The 22,491-nt window shown below is 44.3% G+C and overlaps 2 pseudogenes; one reads left to right on the top strand and one right to left on the bottom strand.

Moving 5' to 3' along the window:
* Positions 1-10,624: 10,624 nt before the first annotated feature.
* LOC115638425 lies at positions 10,625-14,526 on the bottom strand (annotated as a pseudogene).
* A 6,535-nt stretch (positions 14,527-21,061) lies between these two features.
* Positions 21,062-22,017, top strand: LOC115638424 (annotated as a pseudogene).
* The last annotated feature ends 474 nt before the right edge of the window (positions 22,018-22,491 follow it).

Below are 22,491 nucleotides of genomic sequence, written 5' to 3'. Positions count from 1 at the left end.
GGCTCCACCCTCTCCCCCAAAGCCAGCAGGGGCTCAGCTCTGGGTTTCCTGGTTCAAAACAGGGAGAGCAGGGATTTGAATTCAGCTCACTCACATCCCTTGAAGCACCAAGCTATAGCCTCCAGCTCTGTAGAGCTTTAAATATGGAATTATTTATAGAAAGCGAACAGCTCCCACCAGCACAATTGATAGACTAACCCCAGACTCCTCAGATCAGTGTCCTAACCCCAGTCTACCCTTGGAGTGGGCTCTCTTCTTTAGTTCAGATCCCATTCTAGACCAATGAAACATTCATCAAAACTAAAACTTTCCCTCCAGAATTTCCATTTCAACAAATTGAAATTTTCCATTGAGAAAAAAAATAACTTTATTTGAAAAATCCCCAATGACCTCTAGTCCTCAGAGAATGTGACTTGTCTAATAAGCACACTGTTGGGGTCCCAACTGGCAGAAGTCTATTGGTTTAGGCTTGGTTTGAGACTCCTTGGGCATGATTTCTGAGGTGGGCTGGGCTCTCCCAGTGACCTCTGCTGCTGTTGTGAGCACTCAACACTTCTGAAAATCACACTGCAGGCCTATCAAGTTGGTGGCTGCCCACAAAAGTGCTGATGGGAAGTGACTCTCCAAACATTGCTTCAGAAATCTGTAGCAGAAGCAGAGGTAGAAGCCAATTTTCCTTGGCCTGAGGCCACTAGACCATCCCTTCTCTTCTCTTAGACCTGTGCGCCATTGGCTACACACTTTCTAGCTTCTGCAATGAACAAGAGCAGGGTGTAGAGCTGCCTGGAAAACAGAATTTCCTTCCTGTGGGTGTTGGAACAAATTTTAATCCCAAGTCAACAGCCCAGGAACAAAAAGTGAAACCTTGAAAATTGTTTGCAGGCTCATGGGGCTGCTTGACTTTCTGGGATGCCCAGGGAGATGGGAAGCTGCCTATCCAGTGAACTAGCTGCTGAGGCATTGATTGTTCCAAGGGGTGAGGTTACGGCTGCCCAGGGAGTCAGCTGCTCAGGGAGTTGGGGAATGTCTGCCCAGGAAGTGCGCTACAGCGGAGCCAGTAACGCTGAGTGACCAGCAGGCTGCCTGGGACCTGTGCAGCCCTGGTCACCTGGCAGCTGGCCTTCCAATTGCTAGGCTGGCTGAATGGTGGGCAAGTTATACAATTTGCTTCCCGGCCTGGTTACATCAAAAGCTGGGACAGAATCCACCTGTTCCCAGGGAGCACGTCAGATCTGTTGAATCAGCAACACGGGTCTGTCAGGAAATTTTCAGCCTGCTCTAGCAAAGTCTCCTCATCCCTATCCACTACAGATCTTCATTCCAGTCACTGTCCATTCTGGGGTCCTCTGGACCAAATCGCCATATGCTGTAAATCAGTGCGGTTCCATTCACTTCTGTAAAATGTCACTTGTGAAATGTAGTGGCTGATACTTGTCACTCTTCAGGGACAGAGGTCTGAGATCTTGCTTGCTAATAAGGTGTTTGGAGTGCACAGATTTCCTAATAGCAGTCATTCAGAAGAATAGGATCCTGGCTCCCAATCCAGTGCACCTTCCCCTGGGCCAAAGAGTAACCTGGTGAGGGAAAAGGTGCTGATGGCCATCTGTTTTATCTTCTGAGTACAGTTCTGTGTGTCTGCTTCAGAACAATTCAGGAAGATCAATGGAGCCTAGGACAGTGGTTCCCAAACTTTTCAGGGTCATCCCTACCCTTACTCCTGTCCGGATTGCCCCTCCAGGAACCAGGGCTGTGGCTCCTGGGATGGGGAGGGAGTGCGGATGGGGTAATGGGGCTGAGACTGGGACTGCAGTTAGGAACAGGTCTGTGGCCAGAGCTAGGGATGGGGCTGGAAGTGGAGCCGTGGCTGGGCCATGTTGAAGGCTGGCAACCGGGGCCATGGCCAGGGGTGGGGCTGAAGTTGGGGTCCAAGGCAGTGGGCCGAGCTGGGCACAAGGCCAGGAACCAGAACCACGGCTGGAGGTGGGGCTGGAGCAGAGTTGGGTGCTGCCCCCTTCCCGCCCCACATGGGGTCTGGCCTGGGCCTCACCAAGACCCCCAAACATTCCTCCACACATGCCCCACAGTTTGGGTACCACTGGCCAAGGAGCATAGTTGGGAGTTGATATTTTCAAAGGGTTGAGCATATTTTACTCTCTTAGCTTCCTCTGATAAACCCCAGTTGGAATGTTAAGGACAGTAAGTCACAAAGGTTGAATGATATTGATTGAACTAGTATAAATAGTGATTTTCCATGACTTAGACCTCAGCCAAATCAAGACACACTTTTATGGCCAACTCTGAGTTCTAGACCATCTCAAATTTCAATTTCCTACTTGAATCCTTTGAAGTATTAGAGCTGTACAAATGTCTGTCCCAGGTAATTCTCAAAGGTGGCGAATTTCCACCCATTTGTCACCACCCTGCTTCTTGGAAACAGCTGAAAAATAGAGCCAAGGCACAGGCCAAGTCGCTATTGCAGAAATTTACAACCCACATATTTAGTGGAGCATAAAAACTCTGCCCTTGCAATCATTTTCAGATTTAGTTTGAAGTGCTGATTTTTAGGGGTGAACCTAAAATATTACAGTTAATTTAAAAAAAAATATGGGACAACTAACTCACAATTCCCCATCCACAGCACTGAATTTCAAAACAGGAGTATGCCAAACTAAAATAAAAATCTCTGTTTTATGAATTCTTCAAATTGTTATGAAATACAGAAAAATATGTATTAAAAACAAACTGTTGAGCAATGGCATTTTTATGTGAATTTTTTGTGTGTGTGTGTTTTAAGGTTTTCAAAGATTCACAAACTTTGAATAGCCATCCTTTAGTACATGAAGTTAAAATCAAATGTATGACCACTACTACTAAATTAATTTATAAATAAATAATTCAGCATTGGTCATTACATTCTGAACCAGCAGAGTAGCAGGTTGGAGGTCTAGGTTGGCTATTAGGAAAAACTATTTGACTAGGAGGGTGGTGAAGCACTGGAATGGGTTACCTAGGGAGGTGTGGAATTTCCATCCTTTGAGATTTTTAAGGCCCTCTTGACAAAGCCCTGGCTAGGATGATTTAGTTGGTCCTGCTTTGAGCAGGGGATTGGACTGAGGTCTCTTCCAACCCTAATCTTCTATGATTCTATGATCAACACACAGGCCTGGTCTACACTACGAGTTTATTTCAAATTTAGCAGCATTAAACTGAATTGACGCTGCACCCGTCCACACAATGAATCCCTTTATTTCGATATAAAAGGCTCGTAATATCGATATCTGTACTTCTCCCCCACGAGGGGAGTAGCGCTGAAATCGGTATCGCCATTTCAAATTAGGTTTAGTTTGGTCACAATAGGGACTCACTACAGTGCTGCGTGAAAGTTAAGGAGCTCAGACAAGCCTACCAGACAACCAAAGAAGCAAACGGAAGGCCCGGGGCAGGGCCGCAGACATGCCGCTTATATGCTGAGCTGCATGCAACTATATGGGGGGGCCGTCACCACTACCCCATCCCTGACCGTGGATTCCAAGCAGGGGTTACTCTCAGCCATGCCTGAGGATTCTGCGGATGGGAAAGATGATGATGATAAGGAGAATGAGCTTGCAGAGAGCACACAGAACTCCATTATCCCCAACAGCCAGGATCTTTTTCTCAGCCTGACTGAAGTAGCCTCCCAACTCTCCCAAGGCATTATCCCAGACTGTGAAGCCATGGAAGGGACATTTGGTGAGTGTACCTTTGTAAATATAAAACATGGTTTAAAAGCAAGCATTTTTTTAATGATTAATTTGCCCTGAGGAATTGGGATGCATTCCCTTCCAGTACAGCTACTAGAAAAGTCTGTTAATGTGTCTGGGGATGCAGCGGAAATCCTCCAGGGACATCTCCATGAAGCTCTCCTGGAGATACTCCAAAAGCCTTTCCAGAAGGTTTCTGGACAGTGCAGCCTTATTCCATCCTCCATGGTAGGACACCTGACCTCGCCATGCAAGTAGCAAGTAATCTGGTATTATTGCATGATAAAGCCTGGCAGCGTATGATCCCGGTGTTTGCTGGCATTGAAGCAACATCTGTTCTTTTTCTCGCTGTGTTATCTTCAGGAAAGTGATATCGTTCATGGTAACCTGGTTGAAATATGGGAATTTAATTAAGAGGACAGAGGTGGCCATTCCTACTGGGCTGTTTGCCTGTGACTGAAAAGAAATCCTTCCCTGCAGTTAGCCAAGGGGGGAGGAGGTGGAAATTGGCGCTGAGTTTTTTCACGTTTAGCTAGCAGGGATCTTCCCTGATACCAGCCACGCAGTGGGGGGAGCGGTAAAGCGATCATTGCAGAGAATTGGAGGGGGAGGGCTAGTTTGGTTTCTGCTGCTGCACATTAACAGGAAAGCCACAGCACTCAACGGGCTTTGCTTGGTATGTGGGAAAGGAGGGCACTGGTTTTATGAAGGCTGCAGAAGCTGAAAGACAATGACTTACCATGGCCTCATGCAAGCCGAATTCTGTTGCCCGGACCTGCATTGGTGATCTATAACACCAAAGCCACAGGCACTCAATATTAAGATGCAAAATGCTACCTTATACTGAAATCACATGTGCTATGTAATAGTGTTGTTCACCGTGAAAGAGTATAAGCATTGTTCTGTAAAATATATCTTTTAAAATATTTCTCTCCCTTTTTTTCCCTCCCTCCCTCCCACAGCTGCAAATTTTTCAAACCTCCCTCCTCCGTCCCGAAGGCTATCTCAGATAAGGTGGTGGAAAAAAAGAACGTGAGACGAAATGTTCTCTGAAATCATGGAATCAATCTGCAATGAAAGAGCTCATCTAAATGAGTGGATGGACGCGGTGTCAAAGTACAGGAAAGATGCCAGTAAACGTGAGGACAGGAGGGATGGTCGAGATGAGAGGTGGCGGCAGGAAGATCAGCGGTGGCAGGATGCAACGCTGGGGCTGCTGCGTGATCAAACTGCCATGCTCCGGCGTCTAGTGGAGCTTCAGAAACGGTAGCAGGATCACAGAGTGCCACTACAGCCCCTGTATAACCACCCTCCCACCTCCCCAAGTTCCATAGCTTCCTCACCCAGATGTGTAAGAATGCGGGGGGGGGGGCTCTGTGCACCCGCCCACTCCACCTCAGTGGACAGCCCAAGCAAAAGCCTGTCATTATTTTCCTTTTCTATCCTCCTCCCAAACCCCACCCAGACTATCTTGTCACGTCTATCCCTCCTTTTATAATCAGTTAATAAAGAATACATAATTTTTAAATGATAGTGACTTTATTTCCTTAGAAAGCAAGCTGTGATTGAAGGGGAGGGTGGGTTGCTTAGAGGGAGTCAATCAAGGGGACAGGTTTTCATCAATGAGAAACAAACAGAACTTTCACACCATAGCCTGGCCAGTCATGAAACTGGTTTTCAAAACTACCTTGTCCCTGGAGTGCAGGGTCTCTCCTCTGCCCCACATGGAGAGACTGAGCCCTCATTGCTCAGTGTATAACGGAGGGGTCGCCCGGCCTCCTGTACACCACGAACAAGAGCCTTGTGTCCAGCAAGTATAAATGGGAGTGGTTCCCCCGGGCTTTGTCTGTGGGTCCGGAAGCCTGGAAGGGCACCGCCCCTCACTCCTAGGCTGGGGTGGCCGCATGGCCGGAGTGAGACTGCTGCCTAGCCCCATCCCCATGGGGGACAGGACAGAGTGGGGGGGGCACGGGGGCCCCACCAAAGCTCCTCACCTGTGATACAGGAGCACAAGTCGCATGGACTTTCAACAAACACCTTATTATTTTCATCTTTTCCTTTTCTATATATGTAAGCAGAGTCAGGATAAGCTCTACCCTGACATCTGGTGGTGAATTATGGTGAGTGTGGAAAAGAACTTCAGGAGCTGATCTCGTTTGCACAGGCACACCCACCCTGCCTAGCATGAGCCCATGGTAGCCCAAAATGGTCACTTTGGCAGTTGTGGAATCCCTAGTTTCTCTGTTATTGGGGCAGGAGGAATAAAGTGTTGTTACCTTGAATATGTGAATCAAGGACAATGAAACTGCTTTATGACTGCATTGTTTCCCTCCTTTATTAACAGGCTTTTGCTACACTCAGACTCTGTGCTTGTGAGAGGGGAAGTATTGCCTCCTAGAGGAGCCCAGGGGGTAGTTTGTAAGTGTCCCAGGTCACTGAGTGGGGCCTCAAGCTGGTTTTGCATAGTGTTATTGAAACAGAACCCCTAGAGACTGAACCCAGCCCTTGTTGCTGCAATTCAGAGGAGCAGAAGGGTTTTTATATATATATACATATAGTTTTTTTATGTATTACATATACAGTATTTTTATTTTATTTTACACTTTTTTATATATATATGTGTATTAGTGTTTTGTAATTTTATTTTCATTTAGGTTTGGAAGAATATTTTTTTTAAATAATTTTAGAGTAATTGATTTTTTAAGCGTTTTTCAAATCTATATTGGCTTTAAATGTTCACATTTGCACAAAACTATGGGTTTTAAGCATTATTTATTTCTCTTTATTGATTTTTAATGTACACAGTGGGAAGAAATAAGAGAAGGGTTGTGATGACTGGGAGGGTGGTCAGACAATCATCATTTTATGACTGGATGTTAAGATTCAAAAATTTTAAAGCTTTGTATTTGTTAACACACCCAAACTGTCAACACCACACATCTAAGTTTACAAAGGAAATATCCTTAATTAGTTCTCTCAAGCAGCATTTTTCTTTGCCTATCTGGAAATTTTGATTATTGATGGCATTTTCCTCCCTGCAGTTTTGCATGTGTATGATGAAATCATTCACTGATTAAAATCTAATCCTTACAAGCCTCTGTATATTTATGCTTTGTCTAGCAAATCCAGCATGGCTCCCACTTTGGCCAATCCCACCCAGCCAGGCCCCTCGCTTCCAGTCCTCTTCCATTATGTTCTCCCCCAGTCTAGTCATCCCCTAAAGCCAACCCTTTGCCCCACCGATCCAGGCAGTTCCTTCAACAGGCCCCCTACCCCTCTAGCCAGGCTCTTCACCCCACCACTCCAGCCAGACAGTCCTCCTCGCATCCACCTAGGAAGAGGGAATTGGACTACCTGGGCAAGGAGACTGGGACTGAGATGACAAGCCTTAAGCAGTGAAGACCTGGACTGAGTAGGCAAGTAGAATGGGACTGGGACAAGGAGCCAGGGGTGGGTTTTCTGGTCTGTTCATAGAATCATAGAACATCAGGGTTGGAAGGGACCTCAGAAGATCATCTAGTCCAACCCTTTGCTCAAAGCAGGACCAATCCCCAACTACATCATCCCAGCCAGGCCTTAAAAACCTCTAAGGATGGAGATTACATCACCTCCCTAGGTAACCCATTCCAGTGCTTCACCACTCTCCTAGTGAAATTGTTTTTCCTAATATCCAACCTAAACCTCCCCACTGCAACTTGAGACCATTACTCCTTGTTCTGTCATCAGGTACCACTAAGAACAGCTGAGCTCCATCTTCTTTGGATCCCCCTATCAGGCAGCTGAAAGCAGCTATCAAATCCCACTTCATTCTTCTCTTCTGCAGACTAAACAATCCCAGTTCCCTCAGCCACTCCTCGTAGGTCATGTGCTCCTGCCCCCTAATCTTTTTGGTTGCCCTCCGCTGGACTCTTTCCAATTTTTCCACATCCTTCTTGTAGTGTGGGGCCCAAAACTGGACACAGTACTACAGATGAGGCCTCACTAATGTCGAATAGAGGGGAATGGTCACATCCCTCGATCTGCTGGCAATGCCCCTATTTATACAGGCCAAAATGCCGTTAGCCTTCTTGGCAACAAGGGCACACTGTTGACTCATATCCAGCCTCTCATGTACTGTAACCCCGAGGTCCTTTTCTGCAGAACTGCTTCCTAGCCACTCAGTCCCTAGTCTGTAAGAGTGAATGGGATTCTTCTATCCTAAGTGCAGGACTCTGCACTTGTCTTTGTTGAACCTCATCAGGTTTCTTTTGGCCCAGTCCTCTAATTTGTCTAGGTCCCTCTGTATCCTATCCCTACCCTTCAGTGTATCTACCACTCCTCCAAGTTTAGTGTCATCTGAAAACTTGCTGAGAGTGCAGTCCACACCATCCTTCAGATCATTAATGAAGATATTGAACAAAACCTGCCCCAAGACCGACCCTTGGGGCACTCCACTTGCAGTTAGCTGCCTTTGATCACTACCCTTTGAGTCCGACAATCTAGCCAGCTTTCTATCCACCTTATAGTCCAATCATCCAGCCCATACTTCTTTAACTTACTGGCAAAAATACTGTGGGAGACCATATCAAAAGCTTTGCTAAAGTCAAGGAATAACAACACATCCACTGCTTTCCCCTCATCCGCAGACCCAGTTATCTCCTCAAAGAGGGCAATTAGGTTAGTCAGGCATGACTTGCCCTTATCTCCCAATTTTTAAGTACTCAGCCATTTAGACTTTCAGAATTACACCCCTGTCACAGCATGTGCTTTCAGCTACATTCAGCCCAGGAGTCCTAGACTGTTGTGATATCTGAGGTATTTCAACCAATCCCCTTATCCCTACAGCTAATTTGCATGCAGCAATTTCATTGGCTGTACAGAGGGTGAATTATTTGACTCAGATGCCTCAGTTCATGGCACCATGGGCTCTCAGTTGTCTGTAAGTATATCTGCAGTTACTTGGTGCAACACTTCCATTGGAGTATTATTAATTGTAACAAATGGGGGACCTGGGGAGTGCAAGAAGTTCAAATGACTGTATTGAAATGTTCTAGACTGGCATGGACTTTCGGGACAATATAAGCTCTAAGTGGGTTGTCCTGGGGAATCTTTGGGGGGTAGGTTAATGAAAATTGAACAATCTCAGCTAAGCCCTTGATGAATAGAAGGTAATTGGCTGGTGATTACCTGTTCTAATGGGCTTGGAGATCAAAGGCCATAGCTGCATAAAGAAACAGATGAACTGTCCAGTTAGGATCTGATTTCTGGTTTAAAAACTGACTTGTAATGAAGGGGACAAAACCAGTTGTGGGGGTTGAAAAACTGACACCACAGCCTAGGCTGGAGTGTGGGGGGGTGACCTCTGGTAAACTTTTGGCATGGATACAGATCAGTGATTCTCAACCTATTTATCATTATGGGATGCATGTGGGCCACAATGTATCATCTGGGTCGCAGGTTGAGAACCACAGCATGTCCTCCCCAGCTCTGTCCCCCCCCAGGCTCCCTATGCCCAGTGCCTCCCAAAGTGGGGCCAGGAGCACAAGCACTATGGCTCCATCAGTGCAGGGCATGGTGGCAGCCCCGACACCGGGCTTGGCCACATGGGGCTAGGGCAGCCAGGCAGCAGCCCGGATACTGACTCCATGGGTTGGCAGACAGCCTCAGTGCTGACCCTGGACCCTCTGCCAGGCAGCTGTTCCAGAATCCACCTTTCAGCACTGGCAGGGCAGCAGCCCTGGACCCTGCCATGTGGGGCCGGCCGGTGACCCTGACCCCTAGCCCCGCTCAGCCGGGCATACCAGACCCCGTGGCAGTGGGCAGCAAGGCAGCTGGTAACTTGGCCCCATGCAGCCCTGCAGCCTTTAGCACACAGCTAGGCCGCAGGTGTGTGCTAATTAGGCCGCATGCAGCCTGTGGGCAGTGGGTTGAGAACTGCTGATATAGATTCTTTTATTGTTTTTTACATGTTTTCTCTGTATGCTTTTGCTCTAAGAATAAATGTATTTTGCTTTTTGAAGGCTCGTTGGCAACTGCTATACACCGTTATCGCCATTGCAGAAGGGCAAGGGATAGCTCAGTGGTTTGAGCATTGGTCTGCTAAACCCAGGGTTGTAAGCTCACTTCTTGAGGGGGGCTACTTAGGGAGCTGGGGCAAAATCAGTGCTTGGTCCTGCTAGTGAAATCAGGGGGCTGGACTCAATGATGTTTCAAGGTCCCTTCTGGTTCTAGGAGATTGGTATATCTCCAATTATTAAAATAAAAATTGTTAACCACTGGTACTGGACACCAGTCAGACCTATTGAGGTTCAGGGGACTGCAAGCTTTAAACCCCCCAGTTTAAAGAAGTGACAGCTTGAAAGCCTTAAACCTTAAGTGGATGCCCTTAAGGAAGGCTGGAGGTGTGGGGGAAGAGGGCCAATGTTGCATTTAACTGTGACAACAATGATATTAATACATAATATCCTCTCTATGAAATCTAATACACAAGGATTTTAAAGCTATACATTACAGAGATTAATAACAATACATTTTACACATAAGGAAACTGAGGCACCGAGAAAGGAAGTGACTTGCAAAATGAGACTGCCAACAGAGTCAGGACCAGCACCAAAATCTCTTAACTGTCAGTCCTCTGTTTTAGCTACAGGGCCATTCTTAATTTACAATCAACTTCCCCAGCATTTGTATAATTTCCAAGGGTTATAGGTAGCTCCAGAAATTCTTCATCACAGGTTACTCAACAAATCCCCTAACTGTCAGCTTTTTCAAGGTCATTGCAATGTTTGTGACTGATTTCAAGAGGGGTTAAAAAAGAAGGATGATCACATAGACATCATGGTGTAGGGTGTATTGGATAGATAGATAGATAGACAGATAGGTAGATTAGATAGATGCTTCTATTCTTATTTGCATAATGTGATCTTGAATTTGCCACCCTTCAAAACCATTGCCCTTACGAGTTTGTGCACACACTCTCGAACTTCCTGATTTCTGAGGCTATATATGATGGGATTAAACATGGAGGTCACTGTGGTGTACAGCAGTGAGAAGGCCTTGTTAAGAGCTGGCAAGTTATTTGCTGAGAGGGCTACGTACATGACAATCAGGGTCCCGTAGAAAGTGGTGACCACAATGAGGTGGGAGGAGGAGGTGGAGAAGGCCTTTGCCTCCCAGTGGTGGAAGGAATTCTCAGGATGGCCCTGAGGATGTGAGTGTAGGACACCAGGATTAAGAGAAATGGGACCAAGGTTATAACCGAGGACAAGATGCTAACAGTGGTTTCGACTGAGTAGCAGTCCGTGCAGGAGAGTTTTACGAGAGGTTTGAAATCACAGAAAAAATGGTTAATTTCATTGGGACCACAGAATGTCAGATGGGACACCACAGATACTGTTATTATGGGTATCAGAAAACCACATGCCCAGGAACCAGTTGCTAACTGGATGCAGACTCTGCCAGTCATGACAGCTGCATAGTGCAGTGGATAGCATATAGCCAGGTACTGATCTTAAGCCATCATACCAAGGAGCAAGCACTCCGTGGTTCCCAATGAAGCAACGAAGTAGAACTGTATCATGCAGACAGGGAATAATATTATACTCTTCTCCAACAGGAAACCAAGTAGCATCGTGGGGACGATATTTGTGGTGTAGCAGATTTCCAGGAAGGACAAATTGTTGAGGAACCAGTACATGGGGGTATGAAGGCAATGCTGGGACAGAACTGTTACCACAATCAAAACATTTCCTGTGATTGTTGCAATGTAAATAATGAGAAAAGACAGAAAGAGCAGCACCTAAGACTCGCATAAATTGGAGAATCCTAAGAGGATGAATCCATCAATGTCTGTTTGATTTAGCCTGTGTAGTTGGGCCATTTTTGGTTTAAGAGAGGTGTCCTTGAGCCTTTGAACCTCAGTCCTGAGAGACACTGCAAGACACACTTTTGTGATCACCCTTTCATGATCAAATAATGTTATAATCACAGAATCATAGAACTGGAAGAGACCTTGAGAGGTCATCTAGTCCAATCCCCTGCACTCATGGCAGGACTACGTGTTATCTAGACCATTCCTGACAGGTGTTTGTCTAACCTGCTCTTAAAAATCCTCAATGATGGAGATTCCACAACCTCCCTAGGCAATCTATTCCAGTGCTTAACCTCCCTGATAGTTAGGAAGTTTTTCCTAATGTCCAATCTAAACCTCCCTTGAGCAATTTAAGTCCATTGTTTCTTGTCCTAGAGGTTAAGAAGAAAAATTTTCCTCCCTCTCCTTGTAATAACATTTTATGTACTTAAAAACTGTTAACACGTCCCCTCTCAGTCTTCTCTTCTCCAGAATAAAGAAAACCAGTTTTTTTTTCAATCTTCCCTCACAGGTCATGTTTTCTAGACCTTAAATCATTTTTGATTTTGCCACATCACCAGTTAGTAGCTCCTCAACTGGCATCCTCATTCTCTCTAATTCAGCATTGTTCTTCTAATTCTCTTATCCCTTTCTCCCTCTTTTGCTGCTTCTTCATTTTCCGCTTCTTCTTCTTCCTCCGTATCAGTTTCCATCTCGTACAGATTAAGATGTTAACCCAAAAGTGTTATCTTATACTGCAATAAGATGACCCTAGAGCTGGTTGGAAAAGTCTGACACTGGGATTTTCAATGGAGCCTCAGAGAGTTAGGTGCTCAACTCCCATTGAAATTAAGCAGAATTCCCATTGAATTCCAATGGTCAGATTTTCCAATGAGCAAGGCAAATTAGGCGTCACACTGCCCTCAAGCTCCTTTGAAAATTCCAGCTTGAATATTTCAAAATTTTGATTAAAATTAGGATAAATCCACTTTTGTTTTTACTTTTGGGAAAAAAATCACTACAAAAAATGGAGCAGAGAAGGAAATTTATATACTTTTTTTGACCAGCTCAATTTTTCTTTTTCTTTTCCATATGAAATATTGACAAAATTTTGGGAGCAATATTAATATTAAAGTCTAAACTTTTCCAGCCACTGTTGTTCATTCCTATTGATTGAAGTTTTTGAGGCTACCTGAGTATTTATGTATTGTTGCGGTATCAATCACCCCTGCATGCACATAACATGCTTAGTCTGAGCAGGGTTGGTGAAAACTTTTCCAATAGAATTTTTTTTAAAGGAAAATTGGATCATCTCATTTCTTTGATTTTCAGCCCAAAATTTCCTGTTTTCAGTTTGAGGATGAAAAGGACAAATTTTCTTCTGAAAATGTTGATGAAATTCCTGCCCCCCGATTTTTTTTGCAGAAAAAATAAGCCATTTTTGGACAGCTTTAACCAACCTGAATAAGACCCAAATAAAGACCCCTTGGGTTCGACCCTACACATTTTCTTTCTAAGCAAAAAAATTCAGTCATATTCACTTCTCGTGCTGCTTTAGAACATCTTACACTTTTCTTCAGTATTTGCTGATCACCCACTGGTATCTTCAGGTCCCTTTTCTTGCTTTTTTTTGTGATGCCTTCAATCTCTTCCCAGGGTCATGTATTGTCTGCTTTCTGCCACCGAGAATTTAGGCAGATAATATTTTCCCAGGGTTTGGGTCTTTTATAGGTTCTGATGCATTTTCCTGTACAAGCCTCACATTCTAATTTGCTTCCCCAAAGGCTTCATTAAAATGTTTCTTTTTCTAGCATGCGCAAGTTACCTTTCAATGCTGGTCCCTCTTCAGACAATGGAGGCCAGATACATAGATGGAATAAATCGGCATACATCCATTTACACCAGCTGGGGATCTGATCCATTGATCCAATGGAACTATGGCTGATTTAACCTATCTGAAAAAAGATGGGGATATGTGATGGAGAGCTTAAAGCTCTACTGTCTATTTTGAATGGTAGTTAGATGCCTAGTGGGATTTTCAGAAATATCTAAGCACCTAAATCCCGTTGATATCAATGAGTTTTGGGCAGATAGATGCTTTTGAAAATCCCACTAGGTTCCAAAATACCTTTCAAAATCTGGCCCCTAACCTGTTTGTGTGCTTTTAAAGAATATATTAGGTACTTGTTTGCATCTTCAGATGCCTGAGTACCTTTGAAAGTCTGGCCCTTAGCTGCTTAAGGATAATTGGAAAAGAATGGGATTTAGATTCCTAAATCTCATAGGTAATTTTGTAAAAATTTGCTCTAAGGGGATATTTTAAGAGTATGTAAGGAACTAGTTGAAGCACTCTCAGAACCGATAGCGGTTACTGTGTTTTCTGTAGTATTTTCATTAAGCCTCTGTTTGCCTCTGTTTCTCCCATATTTTGTGTTGCTACACATTGGGTGCAAAAGGGTTACGTCTGCTCTTGGAGCAGCAAAGGAAGTAAGATGGGTGTGTGTTGTCTTGCTTTTTGGAGCAGACTGAATGGGTCATTAAAGTGCTGGCCCAGGCTAACCCCTACCAGTGGAAAATCCAAGAAGACAATGAAATCCCCAATAGCCAGAACAATGATGCCTAGCAACCAACAACCAAGAAGGAGGTTTTCTCCCACTTCTCAATAGGGAAGTCAAGGAGAGGCCCAGCCTGAGAATACAGAGGTGACAGAAGGGAGAGCAGTTGGTTTTGGGAGTGGGAAAGGAACTGATAGAGAGAGAGAGAGACAGCAATTGGAATGAGTCCATAGTAGATTGGCTGGGTGGTGGCACTGGCTATGCCAGCATGAATTATGTCTTAACCTTTCTTTCCCTATAATAACTTACGGACTTTCAGAATCTGTATGCCAGAGGACTAATACATGGTTACCTTGTTTTGGAAGGAATGCCTGCTGTCACTGCAAATACTCACTGGGAGCATTGCGCCCTGAAGGGGTGCAGTACAAGCCACTGCAGGACTCTGGCTAGGCTGGATTCACTGAGGGGAGTCATGGACAGAGAAGGGGGTTGTTGGTCTCAAAGGCCCAGCCTGACTTGGGGGACACAGGCCTCTGTGTGGAACCTTGGAGCCTGGCACAGGCTGGGGCATAGACCAGACCCTGTGGATCTGTGACACTAGGGTACTTAAGGAACTAGCTGAAGCAATCATGAAACCATTAGCAATTATCTTCTAGAACTCATGGAGGACAGATGAGGTCCCTCAGGACTGGAGAAGGGCAAACATGCTACTTATTTCTAAAAAGGGGAAGAGGACCCAGGCAATTATAGACCAATAAGCCTTCAATACCTGGAAAGATACTGATATAAATGATTAAACATTCAATTTGTAAGCACCTCGAGGATAACAGGCTTATAAACAAGAGTTAGCATGGATTTGTCATTAACAAATCATGCCAAACTGACCTAATTTCCTTCTTTGACAGGGTTACTGCCCTAGGGATTGGAGGAGGGGGAATCAGTAGAAATGCTATATCTTGTTCGACCCAGTCCCACATGACATTCTGATAAGCAAACTAGGGAAATGTGGTCTAGATAAAATCACTATAAAGTTGTTGCACAACTGGTTGACAGACTGTACTCATAGAGTAGTTATCAATGATTCACTTTCCTAGTGGGAGGGTGTGTCTAGTGGGGTCCCACAGGAGTCATTCCTGGGTCTGTTAAATATTTTTGTTAATGACTTGCATAATTGAGTGGAGAGCCTGCTTATAAGATTTTAAATTGAGACCAAGCTAGGAGGGGTTGCAAGCACTTTGGGGAACAGGATTAGAATTCAAAAGAATCTGGGCAAATTATAGAATTTGTCTGAAACCAACAGGATGAAATTTGATAAAGACAAATGCAAAGGCAATAAAATTCAATAAAGTCAATAAAGAAAAATGCACTTAAGAATGAAAAATCCAATCCAAAATTACAAAATAGGGAATCAAGTATCAGAGGGGTAGCCGTGTTAGTCTGGATCTGTAAAAGCAGCAAAGAGTCCTGTGGCAACTTATAGACTAACAGACGTTTTGGAGCATGAGCCTTCGTGGGTGAATACCCACTTCGTCAGATGCAACATGCATCTGACGAAGTAGGTATTCACCCACGAAGGCTCATGCTCCAAAACGTCTGTTAGTCTATAAGTTGCCACAGGACTCTTTGCTGATAAAATAGGGAATAACAGGCTACGCGGTAGCACTGCTGAAAAGGATCTGGAGGTTATAGTGGATCACAAATTGAATATGAGTCAAGAACGTGATGCAGTTGTGAAAGAGGCTGCTATAATTCTGGGATTTAACAGGAGTGTCATATGTAAGACACAGGAGGTAATTGTCCCTCAGTACTCACCATTGGTCAGGACTCATTTCATGTATTGTGTCCAGTTCTGAATGCCACACTTTAGGGAAAATGTGGACAAATAGGAGAGAGTCGAGAGGAGAGCAGCAAAAGTGATAAAAGGTTTAGAAAACCTGACCTATTGAGGAAAGATTAAAAAAACTGAGCATGTTTAGTCTTGAAAAAAGAAGACTGAGGAGGGACCAGATAACCATCTCCAAATATATTAAGGACTGTTATAAAGAGGACAGTGATCAATTGTTCTCCTTGTCCACTGAGGATAGGGCAATAAGTAATGGGCTTAATCTGCAGCAAGGGACACTTAGGTTAGATATTAGGAAAAACTGTCTAATGATGAGGGTAGTTGAGCTCTGGAATTGGCTTCCAAGAGAGGGTTGAGGAATCTCTGTCATTGGAGGTTTCTAAAAACAGGTTGGATGGTCAGGGATGGTTAGGTGTATGTCAACTTGTCCCTGCCTCAGCACAAAGGGCTGGACTTGATTATCTTCTCAGAGTCCTTTCCAGCCTTACGTTACTGTGTTCTGTAACATGTGAACTACAAAGGACTCATATTGACTCTCAGATCCCCCATGACCCTGCAAGGGTAGCATTTTGGGGGTGGGGTGGGGTGAGGAACTGGAAATCTAACCCAAAGCTCATTGAAGTCAATGGAGGACTTTCTATTGACTATGTTGAGTTTTGGATAAGGGCCTGCCTTTGTGAACTGAGCCCATTTGATCTAGAATCTGAGCTACACAAAAAGACTCAGCCCCATGGTGCCATTATTCTGAAGTCCTTCTTCCAGTCACTACAGATTTGAGGTATCCTGGCTGGATACATAGTCTAAGGGAGTTAGATGCTCCCAACTTCTATTTAATTTTGCTGTGAATTAAGTGCCTAACTCACACATACCTTGGCTGCTTTGAAAATCCCAGCCTGTGATCTTTATTTTTCTCTGGGGTTGTGACTGCTGAGTAGAGAAAAGATGGTCCAAGTGGCTAGGGTGTTAGTTTAGGACTTGAAAGACCAGGCTTCAGGTTCCATGTGTGACCTTAGGCAAATCATTTTAGGTGGGACTGTGAGAGGTACTTAGGTGCGTAAATCCCAATTTTCATCTCCACTATGATTCACAAAACTCCCAATGAGCCCTATAGGCACCGAAACTCACCCAATGCCCAAGTATTCTTAGTAGCAGTTCCCTTAGCACCTAAGTTTCTCACTTTAGACATGTGCATTTCTGCCTCACCTCCCACATAAGCTCCAGAGGGGATCCATGAACTGGGGGAAGATAGGGGTTTATCTGCGCAACTTGCATATGGGACCCAATCCATCTCAAAGACCACTTTTCAGATTGGGTCCCAATCAAAACATGTCTGCTTCTGTTTCCCTAATAGCTTTTCCTCAGTGGTTAGAGCATTCACTGGGGATGTGGGAGGTTCAATTCTCCCTCATCCAAGATGGCTGTATTTTAAAGAAGCCTTTTTGAAGGCACAGGAATAAATCATCCCGATGTGCAGAAAGAATATCAAATATGGCAGGTGAACAGCTTGGCTTAACAGAGAAGTCTTAGGTGAGCTTAAACACAAAAAGGAAGCTTATAAGAAGTGGAAACTTGGACAGATGACTATGGAGGAGAATAAAAATATTGCTCAAGCATGCAGTGGTATAATCAGGAAGACCCTCACATCCCACATCAGTGTTCTAACCACTGGGCTAAAAGTTATAAGGTGAGTGTAGGCTCCATCCTCTTGCTCCAGACATTTTGTGGGTAGCGAGGCAGGCACCTAGCTCAGTGTCACAAGTAACAAGTGAGGTATCCAAGCTGCCTGTTACCAGGAGAGGGGCTCTTGGCTGTGAATCTCAAGCAGAGAGAGGCACCTCCACACAGCCTGACTCAGGCAGCTATCTCCAGGAGACTAAGGGCAGAGCTAAGGAGGCTCCCACCGCTTAGCTTAGGCATCTTCCTGCCTAGTGTACGTGCTTTTTGTAGATCACTCTGTAAGGTGTCTCTCTCTCTCTATACATTGTATGGACAGCCCAGGCGCCTAGCTCAGACTTTGCAGATCACAGAGTTGTTCCTGTGAATTTCTAGATGCCTGGAAGTTAGGTGTTGTGAGCATCACAACACCTCTATCCCCTTGTGAAGATTGTGAGCGGCTTAGATACTACCAGGATGGGGACTATCATAAAAAGGCTTCAATAAAGTCAGTTTGCTGTTCTTCATAGGGTATTTAATACTCAGTTCATTAGTATTTATGCATTATGTAATCAGGATCACCAACCCTAACAATTCTAGGGTCATGAGACAGGCCCCCAAAATCATGAGATTTTCAAAAATAATGATTTTTAGGTGTGTATTATTTGCCTTCTAGTGTCGGAGTCATTAGGAATTACTTTTTCAAGCTTTTTCTACAACCATGAAGGCTACAAATGTTTTGTTGTTTGTTTTCAGTGAAAGCTGGGATTGTCACCTAATCATGTGCCTCCAGGAGCCGGGGCTTTATGTAAATAGCATGAGACTCATGATAAAATTGCAAGAGTTGGCGACAAGGCCTAACTCTAACTCAACAGTGTCCAAGGTATACTGGTATCTGCAACCTATAGCTTCCTGCAGTCCGGAACCTACCTTCCAAAATAGCCAATGAGCTGTTATCTCGTTAACCCACCCATGACTGTAGGAGCTGCTCCACATAACCATGGGATGAATTGGGAAGGAGGCCGATGTGGAATTGGTGTGAGGGAGTTCAAATTAGACCTTGAAGAATTCTTCTTTTCACTATAATGTTGCAGAATTTCTCTTTTCAGCCTCTGGGGAATGCATCCCAGGTGCCATGTGAAAAAAAAAATTACCTGGAGGAATATATAAATCAGAGGGCACAGCCAGTTCTGTTTAAACATGGATAATAATGCTCCTTGCAGAATGAATGAAGAAAGCAAATGAAGCAAATTAAGGAGGCAAGCTTATAAAGATCTAGGAAGCCAAACCAAACCAGAATAGCATTGCATAGGGCAAGCTTTCAGGGGGGTTGTGAGGATAAAATCCATGAACAATTGTGAGGTGTTTGACTACTCCAGTAATGGGGGCCACATAGGATAGTGAGATACACTGATGTAGCCAACAATCAGCTTCATTGAATATGTACACACATTAAGAAGTGAAATACCTTCTTCAGCCATCTGAGATGGAAAATATGAATGCACAGAGATTCCCAATCAGCCAGTTATAAAGGTTCTCTATCTATCTATCTATCTATCTATCTATCTATCTATCTATCTATCTATCTATCTATCATGTTACATCTAGAAACAAAAACAATGAGGAGTCCAGTGGCATCTTAAAGTCTAACAGATTTATTTGGGCATAAGCTTTCAGGGGTAAAAGCCCACTTTTTCAGATGCAAGGTTTTTTACCCAGGAAAGCTTATGCCCAAATAAATTTGTTAGTCTTTAAAGTGACACTGGACTCCTAGTTGTTTTTGTGGATACAGACTAACACGGCTACCCTTTGATACTGTAGTATTGGAGGGAGACAAGACGAGTAAGGTAATATCTGTTATTGGACCAACTTCTGTTGGTGAGAGAGAGAAGTTTTCAGCTTACACAGTGCTACCATATGTATCTATCAGTTACACTCTCTGTCTCTCCAACTCTCCCTCGTGTTTGCCGTCAGAGATATCTAACACACTATATAAAGCATCCCCTGTATAATTTGTATATTATTTAATTATAACTTTGCAAATTAAAGGAGGGCACACACAGATTTTGTATGATTGCACTTTTATTATTTACAAATCCAAATAAAGGGCAATAAATAAAAAGCTTTAGTTGGGTTACTTTTATAACTTCTGTTATTACTATTATTTCTTGATGTAAGCAGAGTCAGGATGAGCGCTACCCTGACATCTGGTGGTGAATTGTAGGGAATGTGGAAAGAATTCCAAGAATTTCAAAGAATGGGGAAAGATTTGCATTGGCATCCACCCCCCACTTAGCATAAACCCACAGCAGACTGGGATGGTTATTTTAACAGCTCTGGGATTCCCAATTTCTTTGTTATTGGGGCAGGAGGAAAAAAAAAGTTTGTCACCCTGATTGTATGAATGGGGAGGTGTGGGACTGCTTTGTGATAGAGATGACTCAACCTCAGTTGGGTGGTACTTGCTAAACATGGGACATGGGTTCCAAAACTCCATGAGGAAAGAGAGGTTGGGAACTGGTGTGTGTGTACCTGATGGTATGGGTCCCTTGTGAGGGCCTGGAACACCAATTGCACATTCTTCTCTCTCCACTGTTAAAGAGTAGAGCTAATTTTGATTCCATTAGGAGTCCATCTAAAGACTGCTGAGCTGACTTCATGTTGAGCCAATAATGCACCAACACCAAGACTCCCCTACTAAGAGCTGAAATCACTGAGTGCTGTGTTAACCTGTGGGGGAGCCTGAAGACCTATTGTTAAGTTGCTGGCAGAGCAGAGCTGTTTGCAGCATGTTGGAGCAGCCCATAGAGCAGTAAGCAGAGTGAAGTGGTTTGCATGAACAGCTGGAGGAGCGGCACAGCTAGTGTGGTAGAGCTGGTTGTGGTGAAGGCTGCAGCAGAACTTCATGGAAAGGTGGAGCAGTTGGCCCTGGCCCATGTAAGGTGCCCCTTAACACCCTGTGTGGACTCTCCCCCCCCCCTTTCCACCTAGGCTGGTGGGGGGGTAAAACTCAGCAGATAAACTCTTGAATTCTGGAGTGGCACTGACCAGAGACTTTTGGGTTGTTGGACTTTGGGGTAATTGGACTTAAGACCCTAAAGGGGAAAGGACATTGCCAAATGTACTTGGAGGTGGGTTTTGTTTATGGTTTGTGTTATAATCCTGTTTGTGGTGTTTCTCCAATTGGATGCCGCATTGTTTCCTTCCTTTATTAAAAGGATTTTGCTACACTCAGACTCCATGCTTGTGAGAGGGGAAGTATTGCCTCCTAAAGGCGCCCAGGAGGGTGTGGTATGTAAGTGTCCCAGGCCACTGGGGGGGGACTCCAGCCGGTTATGCATTGTGTTATTAAAACGGAACCCCTGGATACTGAACCCGGCCCTTGTTGCTGCCAACTCAGAGGAGCAGAAGGGTTACATTTATTTGCATCTAGAAATAAATAATGGAGGACCTTGGAATTGAAAATGAAACCATTGTGGGCACATTGATACTCCTGGGCTTTGACGATCTCCATGATCTGCAGATTTTCCTCTTTCCCCTCTTCTTCATGGTGTATCTAGTGACCACGGTGGGGAATATCCTCATTATAATCACAGTATCAGCTGATCGGAGTCTTCACACTCCTATGTACTTCTTCCTGGGTAACCTCTCCTTCCTGGAGATCCTGTACACCTCTAACATTGCCCCCAGGATGCTTGTGGACTTACTGAGACAGGAGAAATGTATTTCCTTTACCGGCTGTATCACACAGTTATATGTCTTCTGTGCATTAGGGACTTTTGAATGTTTTCTCCTGATGCTCATGTCTTATGATCGGTACCTGGCCATTTGTCAGCCTCTGCACTATGCAGACTCAATGAACTGGAATCTTTGCATTAAGCTGGCTGCTGGCACGTGGGTTTGGGGATTTCTGTTGGCTGATGTGTTGCAATTGCTTCTGGCAAAATCTTTAACTCTTTGTGGCCCTAATGAAATTGACCATTTCTTTTGTGACTTGACACCATTGCTGAAATTGTCCTGTTCTGACACCTACATGGGGTGGAGGTAGCGATTTTTGTCTCATGTTGCCTTGTATCACTGATCCCCTTCCTTCTGACCATCACATCCTACATTCATATCCTCCTGGCTGTCCTCAAAATCCCATCAAAGAGTGGGAAGCAGAGGACGTTTTCCACCTGTGGCTCTCACCTCATAGTAGTCACCACTTTCTATGGGACGCTGACCATTACATACATTGTGTCCACGAGATCTCAGTCCATTCGTCTCAGCAAAATCTTTTCCCTGCTCTACGTCATTGTGATTCCACTGTTCAGTCCCATTGTGTATAGTCTAAGGAACAAGGAGGTTAAAGAAGCATTGAGGAAACTCATAAGCAAGGTCATCCCTTTCCCTGACTGATCAAATATTCCTCACCAATTCTTCTTTAAAAGAAAAACCTGAATTTTTTTTCAATGAAAATGGATAGTTTTTAGGAACACATCCATTTTGACAGATATATAATTTTCACTCCGGAAAGCCTTTCAACTGAACATTTTCAGCTAGTTCAATTCACTAAGACTCACATCCACCAAAGGACTAAGGCACTAGTGTGACAGATATTGAACCCCATTTCTTTGGAGACCGTGTTAAATTAAGTTTATGGATACTCGAAGATTGAAGCTAGTTCCAGGGGAAAGGTTGCCACAGCTTTTCCAAGAACCAAAAACAGAGAGCGAGAGATTAAGGTGTCATCTCAGGTTGTAAACAACCCCAGACAGATGCTTGCATATACTGATTCAGACTGGGTTTTCTAGAGACCAACACACAAAGAAAGGCCATTTAGTATAAAAAGGCTGTGTTTAAACTGACTCAGCATGGTCTTTTGATTCAGAA

This window comes from Gopherus evgoodei, chromosome 21, assembly GCF_007399415.2.
Source record: "Gopherus evgoodei ecotype Sinaloan lineage chromosome 21, rGopEvg1_v1.p, whole genome shotgun sequence".
In the NCBI taxonomy this organism is placed as follows: Eukaryota; Metazoa; Chordata; order Testudines; family Testudinidae; genus Gopherus; species Gopherus evgoodei.
The sequence above is the reverse complement of the archived record's forward strand: the minus strand, read 5'-3'. Positions and strand labels throughout refer to the sequence as shown.